Source organism: Neoarius graeffei, chromosome 15 (assembly GCF_027579695.1).
Source record: "Neoarius graeffei isolate fNeoGra1 chromosome 15, fNeoGra1.pri, whole genome shotgun sequence".
Lineage (NCBI taxonomy): Eukaryota > Metazoa > Chordata > Actinopteri > Siluriformes > Ariidae > Neoarius > Neoarius graeffei.
In genome coordinates this window covers 8,152,790-8,164,519 of record NC_083583.1, presented here as the reverse complement: position 1 = coordinate 8,164,519, position 11,730 = coordinate 8,152,790, and positions in this window count along the sequence as shown.

Genomic DNA, 11,730 nt, shown 5'->3' with positions numbered 1-11,730 from the left:
TCCACAACCAGCTCTGATGTGTGTTTGGTTTCATTGTCCTGTTGTAAGTCCCAAGTTGTGTTCAAGTTTCTGATGGTTTATGCTGAAGAATTCTGAGGTGGTCCTCCTTCTTCATTATTCCATCCACTTTGTGCAATGAACCAGTTCCACTGGCAGCAGTGGAACAGCCCCAGAGCATGATGATCCTACCACCACCACCAGCTGGTACAGTGTCCCTCTGTACATGGTGGTCATTGTGGCCAAACAACTCAATCTTTGTCTCATCTGACCATACAGCTATCCTTCAGAAGGCTTTTTCTTTGTCCGTGTGGTCAGCTTCAAACTTTAGTTAAGCTTGAAGGTGTCAATTTTGGAGCAGGGGGTTATTTCTTGGATAGCAGCCTCTTAGTCCACGGTGATCTGAACTGGTAGACAGTGATCCATTAGCTTCCAGTTCATGGCAGGGCTGTGCCATGGTGGTTCCCAGGTTGTTCCTGACCATCCAAACCAATTTCCTTTCAGCTGAGGGTGACAGTTTGAGTTTTCTTGAAGCAAAGTGGCTTGGCAAAGTGACTACACCTTACAATAATTTAGATACAATTGTTTGAACTGATCTTGGAATTTGCAGTTGTTTATAAATGGCTCTAAGAGACATTCCAGAGTTGTGTATATCTGCAATCCTCTTTCTCAGATCTGCACTGAGTTCTTTGGACTTTCCCATTTTACTGTGGGTTGATCAATCCAATGAGTGCTGTAAACAAACCCTTTTTTATGAAGGCACAGAGAAGCTACCAGCTGTAGTCAATCATGATCACTAGCAGGAAGTTAAGAGACCTCAGGCTTGGCAAGATAAGAGACATTTTGGAAGTTTCAGCACCTCTGAATTAATAATCTAAGTGAGCGTATGTAAATTTTTGAACCTGTATGTATAATTTTGACCCTGTGTTGATTTCAGAAAACCCAAAGAAAATTAAAACTTGTGCACCAAATTCTAGTGTTTTTTTTTTAATTAAAGATGTATGCTGTACATTCTACCACAGAAAAAGAACAGTTCAAAGAAATTACTGAAAGTCCAAATATTGCCATGGCATTCCTGTCACTGTATGTAAACTTCTGACCACAACTGTATTTAAGTGGAAGTTACATTTTTTTTTTGTAAACTAAGCACCTCTGACAGGATCCTTCATCCATCAAAAATGTCCTCTACGGAAATCTCTCATCATACTTTGATGAGGTTATAAATTATTTTTTAAGAAAATATTTCTCTTCTGAAGCAGAATACTGTTGTTGCGCAGTAAAAACAGGATTTGAAACAGATATAAGACACTTTTGCAATGGAGCTTCACATATGGTTGAAATGTGTCCATCAATAAGTGTCTTCTCTGGAAAATCACAAGGATCATCAGTCCCCACTTCAGTTGTTATTACAGTCACCACCATTTACACACAATGCTGCACAGTATGTACTTGAAAATTTGTCCTTAACATATGTCATGTCCATTTCAACAGTTTTTCACTTTGTATCCCTTACTCTTGTGGACTATAAGAAAGGAAATACAATATGTATACGCCTCTTCTCACCACAGTAACACACCCAGTATATGACCTGTAGCTTGGAAATTCTGCGCCATTCATTTCCATCTCAAAAGGTCATTGTTGGCGGTGTGACGCCCTGGCTCAACCATGCCGTCCGGCGTTACGCCACTGCCTCCCACACTCTATGCTCCCACAGTAATACTAACTGCAGGCTGTGTTTTGATTTTGCTGTGTTCTTTGCATAGCCTGCAGGTGGAGTTGGAGCCTGTAGTCTGGGCGTAACCAGGAGGCGGAGTCCAGGGTATTTAGCTGGGGTTCTGTCACCTGGGAGGGGGCTCACTCATTTCCAGCCCTGGCCTGACGGCGAGAGGCTGGTGGCTCTCTCATTTCCAGCCCTGGCCTGACGGCGAGAGGCTGGTAGCTTGCTCTTCCAGCGGGTGTGGCTGGCGGCCTGCTTGTTGTGTCTTTGCTGGCTTGGTTCATTATTTGTAAATGTTGTAAAATAAATGCGCACATGTATATATACCACTAACAGTGTATGTCTCCTTATATGTGGTGGCTACCTTGAGCCAGGTGGCCCTCACAGCGGCAAAGAAACACAAAAATCTGAGGTTTGATTTTAGACTATTGTGGATCCGAAATGTGTACCCTGATTGTGAAACAGCCTGTACTATTGAGGTTTTTCACCTGACGTCACAGGGTCACGTGACGCCCCGGTGTCCGCCATTTTGAAGGTCAAGCTAGCTAATGTCAACAACAGTAGCTAGTATGTTACTGTAGCAATGTTTACGTTCAGTCATTTGGATGATTGTTAAAACCTTTCAGTCTCAAGTTTTTCCTTTACTGTATTTACTAGTTTACTGTAATTATGATCCGACAGCTATTTATACCGGATCCAGTGTAAATAGCTGCCGGAGCCGACGTCCCAGCCTGCCCGAGCGCGCTAGCTCCCAGCCTGCCCGAGCGCGCTAGCTCCCAGCCTGCCCGAGCGCGCTAGCTCCGGCAAGCTCGGACGTCGGCTCCAGCAGCTATTTACACTGGATCCGGTGTAAATAGCTGCCGGATCATAATTACAGTAAACTAGTAAATACAGTAAAGGAAAAACTTGAGACTGAAAGGTTTTAACAGTCATCCAAATGACTGAATGTAAACATTCCTACAGTAACATACTAGCTACTGTTGTTGACATTAGCTAGTGCTAACAGCTAGCTGCTAGTACACTGCTACAACACAGACACCAACCCTAATAATACAGTTCTTGGTCATTGCCTGGTAACAGCAAATTTATAACGGGCCATGTCTCAACAGACTAAGAAATTATTTCAATGACATTTAATAACATTTTGTTTATCCTGAGGACCGAAAGTAAATGAAAATGTGAACAAACCTTAGCTGTAATAAGATGGCGACCACCGGCTCCAGGGACAACCCGCTGATGTAGGCATGTTACCCAGCCTGACACAAAATATTTGTAGGCATCCAAACTCTTGTACGCTTTCAGATCAATACCTGTGTATGGCGATGGGTTTTTAACGACATAGGTATACAGATCATGTGGGCCGAAGTCAGGTAAAGACGAGGGCTTCGTGTACTTCCGTACGTCAGTGAACAATCCTGGTGGAAGCAGGTAAACGTCGTTCTCTAAGCCTGCTAACCTCAATTTTTGCAAATACCTCTCCCTCTGCTCACCCTGTAAATGCCCTACGTCGCTGGATAGTGAAGGTGTTTTCTGCATCTCGCTCCTTTTTCTTTTATGTTTTTCGTTTGTCGCCTTCCTCGCATTCAAACTGATTTGAGCCGTGACGTCCAAAATGGCAGCATCACATGACTTGGTCACGTGGGTGAAAAACCTCAATACATACTCCACATGGCAAAAACATACACAGTACTACTAGAAAATGTTGTTTGGTGTTTTGTTTGTTTGCTTTATTATTTTATGTAATACATTTCAAATAGTTTAGTTTTGTTTGTGAATGTGTCAATATAATAAAAAGAAAATCACACATTGGCTTGAAGTGTCAGTAAACCTGTTGAAAACGAACAAACTACAAACATGGACACCTTGAACTACAGTTCCCACAAACCACAGCACCCTCTGGCTCCATCCTATTGAACTCAGCTATCACTCGTTTCCCCTAATTACCCATCCCTCTATTTAAGCTCCCCTCACACACACACACCAGTGTGAAGTATTGTTCTGCTATCTCAGTTCATACCAAGCCTTGTATCTTTCTGACTGCCTCTTGTATTTCTGACCCTTTGCTATTTCTCTCACGTTTTCGCTCTTTGTCTTCCCTCTATTATGTTGTTTGCTGGTCGCCTGACCCTCGCTAGTTTACCGACTCCGATTCCAGTCTCTCATCTTGGTTTTGTTGATAGTTTGTATCCCACTCTCCTCTGCACATATATCCATAAGTGCCTGCATTCTAATATGAAGATATGAAGTTTATCTTCTTGTGTTGAAAAACTCGCATTTTTCATATGAAATACATCACAGGCTTGAGTGACATATTTAAATAACATTGGCTGGCGTTGGGTGGTATATCAAATATATTCCATTCAGCTAGCAGGATACTGAACAAGTCGAAGACAAGTAGCTGAATGGAATATATCTGATATACCATGAAAAAAGCCAGCTAATATTATTATTATTATTATTATTATTATTATACATACACATTGTCTTTATATCAGCATTCTCAAAGGCCAACACGAGCTTAACCTCAAGTCGGCACCATCAGTGCAGCAGTGAAGTCACCTTCCAGCCGGTGTAGCATTTATCACTAGTGTTAACAAATGCTAAAAAAGCAGTCATGCCAGTGCTATCGAGAACAAGTAGCACAGGCTAACGACCGAGAAACTAAGATTTCTGTCTCCAGACTCTTCTTCCACGCTGCACGCTCGCCATAGTATTTTTCACTCAGACTTAAGTATTCATTTCCCTGTGTAATTTACTGAGTTACTTTTAAAATCAACATCGATAACTACACACAACGGAGTGACTTGGCAGCCTGCCACTAATCCCTTGCAAAAATCCTTTGCCCTGTGGCTTTTTTGGTGTCTGGCTAAGTTTTGGCTGAGCTCGAGTCCCAGCTCTAATAGTAATGGTTCATCACTGCTTGTAAATATACGTGAAGAATATCTACTGAAGTTTTGGTCGCCTTTCAGGTGTTCAACACGTCTTTCTCTTTCCCAGTGAACAAAGAAATGCTTGTGCATATGCGCAAAAGAAAACTTTCTCATTGGATATTTGCATCAGTTCCAACGTGTGACATCATGTCATCTTAACAACCATGCAATATCGTAAACCATATTCAACGCTCATTCTCCATTGGGTAGAGTGATGTAGGATAAGCGATATGCTAACAATATTGCATGCTATCGAACCAAATGAATGAAACCTGCTAGAAGGGAACAGAACACGTTTTTATTCCATCGAAAACATGTCCTGTATGTATAATAATTCCTGATATTTAACTCTGATGATGGCACTCCCAGTGTTTTCCTGCTGACTAGACATGCATTGTCAATGTTGAACCGGTTCAAAATTAAAATTATTTTGATTACCTTGTGTATTTATTTTACGGATGTGTCCATATAATATAAACATTACATGGTGGTGCAAAGATATGAAGTTTATCTTCTCATGTTGAAAAATATTTTCACTCGTTCACTTCACTCACTCATGATATATATTCACCACTTGGAGATAAACTTCATATCTTCGCACAACTGCGAAAATGTGTATACAGTGCCTTGCAAAAGTATTCATACCCCTTGAACTTTTTCACATTTTTCCACCTTACAACCACGAACTTAAAAGTTTTTTATTGAGATTTTATGTGATAGACCAACACAGAGTAGCACATAATTGTGAAGTGAAACGAAAATGATAAATGGTCTTCAAAATTTTAAACAAATAAAAATCTGAAAAATGTGATGTGCATTAGTATTCAGCCCCCCTGTGTCAATACTTTGTAGAGCCACCTTTTGCTGCAATTACAGCTGCAAGTCTTTTGTGGTATGTCTCTACCAGCTTTGCACATCTAGACACTGAAATTTTTTGCCCATTCTTCTTTGCAAAATAGCTCAAGCTCAGCCAGATTGGATGGAGAGCGTAGACCTGTGAACAGCAATTTTCAAGTCTTCCCACAGATGCTCAATGGGATTTAGGTCTGGACTTTGACTGGGCCATTCTAACACATGAATATTCTTTGATTTAACCATTCCATTGTAGCTCTGGCTGTATGTTTAGGGTCATTGTCTTTCTGGAAGGTGAATCTCCTTCCCAGTTTCAAGTCTTTTGCAGCCTCCAACAGGTTTTCTTCCAGGATTGCTCTGTATTTAGCTCCATCCATCTTCCCATCAACTCTGACCAGCTTCCCTGTCCCTGCTGAAGAAAAGCATCCCCATAGCATGATGCTGCCACCACCATGTTTCACAGTGGGGATGGTGTGTGCAGGGTGATGAGCAGTGTTAGATTTCCGCCATACATAGCGCTTTGCATTTAGGCCAAAAAGTTCAACTTTGGTCTCATCTGACCAAAGCACCTTCTTCCACATGTTTGCTGTGTCCCCTACATGGCTTCTTATGCCTGTCTTTCAACAATGGCTTTCTTCTTGCCACTCTTCCTAAAAGGCCAGATTTGTGGAGTGTACGGCTTATGGTTGTCCTGTGCACAGATTCTCCCACCTGAGCTGTGGATTTCTGCAGCTCTTCCAGAGTGATCATGGGCCTCTTGGCTGCTTCTCTGACCAGTGCTCTCCTTGCTTGCTCTGTCAGTTTAGGTGGACGGCCATGTCTTGGTAGGTTTGCAGTTGTGCCATACTTTTTCCATTTTTGAATGATGGATTGAACAGTGCTTCTTGAGATGTTCAAAGCTTGGGATATTTTTTATAACCTAACCCTGCTTTAAACTTCTCCAGAACTTTATCCCTAACCTGTCTGGTGAGTTCTTTGGTCTTCATGATGCTGTTTGTTCTTCAGTGTTCTCTAACAAACCACTGAGGCCTTCACTGAACAAGTGTATTTATGCTGAGAGTAAATTACACACAGTAGGACTCTATTAACTAATTAGATGACTTCTGAAGGCATTTGATTGCACTGGATTGTATTTAGAGGTATCAGAGTACAGGGGGCTGAATACTAATGCACACCACATTTTTCAGATTTTTATTTGTTTAAAATTTTGAAGACCATTTATCATTTTCGTTTCACTTCACAATTATGTGCTACTCTGTGTTGGTCTATCACATAAAATCTCAATAAAAAACTTTTAAGTTTGTGGTTGTAAGGTGGAAAAATGTGAAAAAGTTCAAGGGGTATGAATACTTTTGCAAGGCACTGTATATAAGGTTAGCAAAAGAAGACATTATATAAATATATCACATGATGTAATGCCATGTTACAATTAAGGTATTAACTTCGTTTTTCTGCTTTTTTATTTGTAACACATTTCTAATCATGGACATATATAAATATCAGAGTTAGACAACCTGAACATTGTTTTGTACCACTCTATTTCAAAGTATGAAAGTGAAATTTCACATAAAACATAAAAAAAAAATCAGTAATCATCACTGCTAACCACCACTGGTGCAAGTGACCTCCTTTAAAAGAGAAGAATGAGCACTCAGTCATTTTTTTCAGGCATGATGGACTTGCTAATGGTTTGAGCAACAGCGTTCATTCATCTTGAGTGAGTACTTTATCCTTGTCATGGTCACAGTGGATCCAGAGTCTATTCTGGGGAAAACTTGGCGTGGGCCAGGATTTCACCCTGGATGGCACGCTGGGCACCATGCATACATATGGTCACACTTTGGGGCAATTTACGTTCACCAATCCACTTTCTGACAGGAAGATGTGAGGAAACCTCGAGAACCCAGAGGAAACTCGTATGGTCATGGGGAGAAGGAGTGTGTGAAACTCAATGAAGACAGTAACCTGGGCTCAGGATCAAACCAGGAATCCAGAAAGTGTGAGGTGTCAATGAGATCCACTGTACTTGACCTTGACTTATATCACCTGTTGATAAAGTGACCATTTTTCCATTCAGACTAAAAAGAGTGTTTCATCCAGGGCTTTGAACCGGTTCAAGGAACGAAAACGAAAACCGGGAACTTTTTCTATTTCACATGGAACAGAAACGAAACCAGAAACTTTATTATTTTTTATGTTCCGGAACAGAAACGCTTATTAAAAATAATGGTAACCGGTTAATACCGGTTTTTATTTCGTTCCTCAAAGTTTCTGTAGCCTACAAATAGTCATTCTTCTCCTGCGCAAGTTTATGACCCGCTGGGGTTCACTTCCTGTGTGACGTTCGCTGATTGAATGGAGAGAGCGGGAAGGTGGACTACTAGTGAGTAAGTGCATTACTGAGTGTCTGAGCAAAGAAGAGCCTGAACGATGCAACCTCCCTATTGGCTGTTTGTAAAAATGTATCAGTTGTTGCCCTTCCCACGGGAATCATCGTGGGTTCGAGAGACGAGACCTGACGAGTTAGTTCGTTGGTAGCAGAACAAAATGTCTGGACACAAATCGGGTTTTCAGAAAAGGAAAGAAAATAAACAGAGGGTCGAAAATACAAAAAAGGAGGCAGAAAATGCAAAACGAGTTTTAAGGTAGGACAAATGGTTACTTTTCTGAGGCAGCCCGCCGTGGCTGCCTGCAGGCGTATTTATTATAGCCCATTTAGTTAAAATAGTTGATATAAAATGTTTATAGTTATAGTTATGTGATGGTTGTCCTGATTTAGACTGGTGTTTTTTTTTGGGGGGGGGGGTTGCGGGATGTTACACCCGGGTCCAGATTAGGGCAGAACCGGCCCTGGCTACATTTCAGGTGTAGTTTGTTTTATGTATGTATGTACTTGCATAGATGTGTACTTGGTCTCCCAATATGGCGCCTAACAAAATCTCGCGGCGCGGTGACGTCATGCGGTAGCCCTCTATAGGGCCTGACTAGCCTTTGGTAACACACTAAACGAATTATCTTTCATTTTTGGCACTTTTTCTGTTTGTGTAGATGGGAAGACATACTGAGAATCCAAATCACCAACATTTGAAATAATAATTGTTTTGAATTATTTCTTGTCTTATTTAATGAAGGTTGTAATAGAATTAGCCTACATTTGGCTTAAGCTGGATGAGACAGAGACATAACTTTATAGCTATTTGTTAAACAGCTGACAGGGAACGTAATTAACCGTTCCGGGAACGAAATTTTTTTGTTCTAACAGGTTCGGGAACGTCTATTTAATGGTGGAACCCAAAACCGGAAACGTTAAAATTCCGTTTCTGTTCGGAACCAACCAATAGGAAAAAAATTCCGGTTCAAAGCCCTGGTTTCATCAGTTTAAAATTTTACTCAAACATTTTAATCACGTTTATTTTTCAAGTTTCATTACCTTTTGTAGCATTTTATTGTGTAAGTAGATCCTTATACTTCAAATGAGGCAGCTAGGGCGTGTCACGTGACTGATGGGGTTCAGTACCTGCTCCAGGTGTCTAATTGGATGCATTACGTCATATGACGCTTAAAGTTTGATTAGTCACAGGTGTTGATTTTTCCCCCTTGAATATTTGTTTGTATCCTAAAATTCTGACCTGTGTGCACTTCTAAATTCTTCTGATGTGAAGTGATGCTCTTCCAACTATCCCTTTATTACAACCATCCCCGGTCTCTCCGACTTGTTGGTAAAGTGACTATTTTTCCCCATTCAGAGTAAAAACTGTCACATCAGTTTAAAAATCCATCCATCCATCTATTATCTGTAGCCGCTTATCCTGTGCAGGGTTGCAGATAAGCTGGAGCCTATCCGCTGCTGACTATGGGCAAGAGGCAGGGTACACTCTGGACAAGTCACCAGGCCATCGCAGTGCTGACACATAGAGACAACCATTCACACCTACGGTCAATTTAGAGCAGGGGTTCCCAAAGTGTGGTGCGCGCACCCCCGGGGGTGCGCGAGCTGCCACTAGGGGGTGCGCAAGATAAAAAATGTAATGGCAATTTTTAACTCTTCTTCTACGCCGTAACGCTTCTGCAGTAATTTGTGGCTTCATTAATTAATTAATTCATTCATTCGCGATGCTCAACTGGTTGAAATCGGCAAAACTAAATGCCGATCGGCAACTAAACATCGGCAAAGACTGGGAGATGTTGAGAAAGATTTGAGGCTGAGACTGTCTTCAGTTACCCCAAACATCGGAGAGCTCTGTGCCAAGATGCAGGCCCATCCGTCGCATTAATATTGGTAAGTATTTGGCCAAATGGCATTGATCTTGCTAAAAATATATACTGCTACTGAAAATAGGACCTATATAGCCTACTGACCCACCCACCGTCTGTCTGTCTGTCTGTCTGTCTGTCTGTCTGTCTCTCGCTGCAGACTGAGCCGCCAGCACTGCACAATGATCCTCTTCTTTATCTGTTCCTGATATGCTCCTTAATTGTTGTATCTCTTTAAAATGCATATGTTCATAATTATCATTGCTATTTTTACTGTTATTGTATGTTAACTTTTTTGCAAATTAAATTCATTCTCAATTCATTTTCATAACCTTGTAATGACAGGGTTGTGTTGCTAGTGTTTTAAACACGGATGAAAATCATATATTTTCCCCATATCTCGCTGGTAGACTACATGCCTCGATGTGATCTCCCTTTGTAATGAATTTGCGCATTTACCGTTTTGCAACGTTTTAAAACTGTTACATTTCAATCAAATTCTATCTAATTCAAATACGAGCGCGCATAATATGTTAATGTGATTCGATGTTCTCATTCGAGCATGACGTGCTGCCTTTGTAAGAAAGCTTTGGTGTTTTTTTTTTCACTTTTGTGGTTTCCTGCAAGTGTGGCAAACGATGTTTGTTATCATTTAGCACGATTAAAGATGCTTCCCTTATAAGAAAGTGTGTGTTTTTTTGAAACTGGGGAACTGGGGGTGTGTCAACCTGGTTGGAGTATAGAAGGGGGTGCGCGGCCAAAAAAGTTCGGGAACCGCTGATTTAGAGCCATCAATTAGCCTAGCCTGCATGTCTTTGGACTGTGGGGGAAACCAGAGCACCTGGAGGAAACCAACGCAGACATGGGGAGAACATGCAAACTCCACACAGAAAGGCCCTCGTCGGCCACCGGGCTCGAACCCAGGACCTTCTTGCTATGAGGCGACAGTGCTAATCACTACACCACCGTGCCACCCAGTTTAAAAATTTACTCTAAAATTTTAATCACATCTATTTATGTTTCATTGCCTTCTGTAGCATTTTATTGTCATTTATACTTCCAGTGATGCAGTAGGGCATGTCACGTGACTGATGGGGTTCAGTACCTGCTCCAGGAGTCTAACTGGATGCTTTGCATCATATGATGCTTAAAGTTTGATAAGTCACAGGTGTTGATTTTTTTTCCTCCTTGAATATTTGTTTGTATCCTAAAACTTTGACCTGTTTGCGCTTCTATACTCTTCTGATGTGAAGTGATGCTCTTCCAACACGCCCTCTTACAACCATCCCCGGTCTCCCCTATTTGTTGGTAAAGTGACCGTTTTTCCATTCGGAGTTAAAACAGTGTTGCATCAATTTAAAATTTTAATAACATCCATTTATGTTTCATTGCCTTCTGTAGCATTTTATTGTCATTTATACTTCCAGTGACGCAGCTGGGCGTGTCATGTGACTGATGGGGTTCAGTACCTGCTCCAGGCCTCTAACTGGATGCATTACGTCATATGATGCTTAAAGTTGGATTGGTGACAGGTGTTGATTTTTTTTCCTCCTTGAATATCTGTTTGTATCCTAAAACTTTGACCTGTTTGCCTGTAGCGTAGTTTGGGGGGGGAGGGGGGGGCATCGGCGCCAAAAACCCAGGGCCTCACCACTAGGGGGGGCCCCTGCCAATCACCGGACGTGCTGGTCAAACTTTATTTACACTATGTGCCTGCGCCGGTGGCGTCTACACATAACGTGGAATATGGTTATATAATTATTCGATTTTCTGTGACGAGACAGCTTATATCAAGGTAAGACACACTAGGCCTACTGGCACTGACATAGGCTTATGGCTTGTTTATGCGTACCCTCCAGATTCTGAAGTTGCCCCTGCGCAGTGGTCCATGCTGCTCAGGATTCTAATGCTATGGTTACTCAAACAAAGAATTAATCTGCTAGCTGAGTTGTGGTGTGGTGATGGTACGGTTTTCTTAGC